The sequence below is a fragment of the Epinephelus fuscoguttatus genome, linkage group LG13 (genome assembly GCF_011397635.1).
Source record: "Epinephelus fuscoguttatus linkage group LG13, E.fuscoguttatus.final_Chr_v1".
Classification (NCBI taxonomy): Eukaryota; Metazoa; Chordata; class Actinopteri; order Perciformes; family Serranidae; genus Epinephelus; species Epinephelus fuscoguttatus.
Window position 1 is genome coordinate 39,595,490 of NC_064764.1, and position 2,853 is coordinate 39,598,342.

Genomic DNA, 2,853 nt, shown 5'->3' on the forward strand with positions numbered 1-2,853 from the left:
ATCCACAGCAGTATGTTGCTCATCTCCTGTTACAGAACTCGTTTGTGCCAAGTTTGAAGAAACTCCCTCAAAGCCTTCTGGAGATATTGCTTTCGCCAGAATGAGATGGATGCAAGGTCACGGTGACCTTGACCTTTGACCACCAACATCTAATCAGTTCATCACTGAGTCCAAGTGAACCTCTGTGCCAAAGTTGAAAAAAAATCTCTCCAGGCGTTCCTGAGGTATTGCGTTCACAAGAATGTGACAGACAAATGCATGGTGACCTTTGACCTATGACCACTAAAATCTAAGCAGTTCATTGTTGAGTTCAAGTGGATGCCTCAAGGTGTTCTTGAGATATCATGAGGTATTAATATTGTGTTCACAAGGATGGGACAGACGGATGTATGGACAGACAACCTGAAAGCATACTGCCCCCGGCCATGACTGTTGCCAGTACAGAGGCATAAAAACAACTGCTCTTTGCGCCACTATCCCCACTGGAGACACAGCAACAGGTCACTACAAAACAGCCACGTTAGGTGCCTAAAATCACAACCACTTTTGTTGCTTGTTGGTCTCAAACAGTGGCCTGCAGCTTGGCAGACATCTTGCCTAGGTGACTCACCGTCCACTATTCTCTCCACTTCCTGATGACAAAGTCAGCTCATATTCTACGTCACCTTAATCGCTGATATAAAATGTATGAAATGTGCAAATGTCACGTATTGTGTTTGCAGGAACATAAAATGCCAACAGTTTCTTATGGCGATTGGACCGGCAATACAGCATGCATGTGGCAGTGGGACCCACTGTATAGTGTTTTGCCTTTGCAGTGAGAGTGGATGTGGCTCAGACCTAGTGGTTAACTTTTCTTTACTTAGGCCTTAATTACAAGCCAAACTGGATAACTTTCCTGGAGGAAATGGAAAGAGTCTGATTTGGGCTAAAGGAGCCAACATAAAAGAGCAAAGCCAGTCATTGCAATTGTGATATTTTGGCACCAAACACGTAAAGACAACATTCATTTTTTGCTTTTTCTCACAATAAACAGTCGAGGCAGAATAAATGCATGGTCAGCCTCGAAGTTTAAAAATACACCAGGACTGTATTTCCCTCTAAATCATCTGTGTCTGTAAAGTTTCTGAATACCAAAATAGGGAGATGAGGGAAAAACGGTGCATTTGGAAAAAACCATTATACGCAAGGATGGGATTTTCTGGCGTTTCTCAGTCGGCCCACTGATTCTGTTTAGAATCATTTTTCTTCCAGGTGTGTCGCCAAATTGGGATTGCCTGCAGAGATCTGCATACATGCTGTAAACTGAAAACTGAAATGTTTGGTGCAGCAAAGTGGGGTTTAAAGATGATGAGAAGAGGTGTGCCCTGTGTGGTAACAGTATCTGTTTTTGAGTCACTCGGTCACTTTACATTGAAAGTATTGGAAAAAGTTAAATTAATTTAAAATATCTATATAAAATAGAAGAAGCACTAAAATCCAATATGAAGAGGTGTCCTGTGTATCCTGTGTAGTTATAATACCTACTATTGATTTCAAGTCACTCAGCTACATTACACTGAAGCTATTGAAAGAAACATTCTTTTTTTAAAGAAAGGGATTTTTTTCCATAAAAATATTTAAATAAAATAGAAGACACACTAAAATCCAATATGAAGAGGTGTGTCCTGCTAGTAATAATATCTGTTTTGATTTTGAGTCACTTCCATTCATTTACATTGAAGCTATTGAAAAAAAGTGCATTTTCTGTCAAATAACTTCCATGTGATGTGACCCAGCGATTCAATTTTAAACTTAGTGTTTATTTTGTTTTATATAAATATTTTCATTGAAAAAAAGTAAAAAAAATTTCCCACCAACTTCTACGTAATGTGACAGAGTGACTCAAAATTAATACCAGAAATTGCTACCACATGCAGAGCACATAGGGTACACCTCTTAATATGGTATTTTAGTACTCCCTCTATTTTGTATAAATATTTTTATGGAAAATTCATGATTTTTTTAAATTATGTTTTTATTGTTATTGTTTGCAATAGCTTCAATATAATGTGACCAAGTGATCAAAATCAATACCAGATAGCCTACTGTTTTTTTGGGGGCAATTCTTTAAAAAAAATATGTTTATATATATTTAGATAAATACATTTAATTTTAAGCTTTTTATATCTTTTTATTTAATAGCTTCAATAGATAATCAATCAGATGTTATTAATTATTATTAATAATAATTATTATTAGCACAGGACCCACCTCTTCCTACTAAATAATAGTGCTTCTCCTATTTTATAAAAATATAATTATATTTTGTTAACAACTGATGATTTCTATGGAAAAAAAACATGTTTTTTGATAACTTCAATGTAATATGACTGAGTGAATCAAAATCAATACCAGATGTTATTACAACACATGAACCACCTCTTCCTATTTTCAGTGCTTCTTCTATTTTCTATCAGATTAAATAAGGTGTGTCGTTTGTGTTCTATACAGTGATACAGTTTGGTATTAAATCTAACTGGCTGGGTCACATGACATGGAAGTCATTGGAAAAATGCCTTTATTTAAAATTAAAATATTTATGTAAAATAAATGAGTTGCACAATAGTAATGAAATATGTATGCTCCTACATGAGACCAATTTAGAATAATTTTAAAGGATAATTTTCACCATTAGGGGCAGGTCAGCATGAAGGTATTGAAAGATCATCGGTTTTATGTTATTGAACAGTAACACACTGATGATCCCTAAGTCAGCCCCCAGTAGTTAAAGGGCGGGCTGAGAGGTGAGCTCACCGTCCTCCTGCTCACAGTGTGGGGTTAACTGGACTGAATCTCTGTCCAGTGACCAAC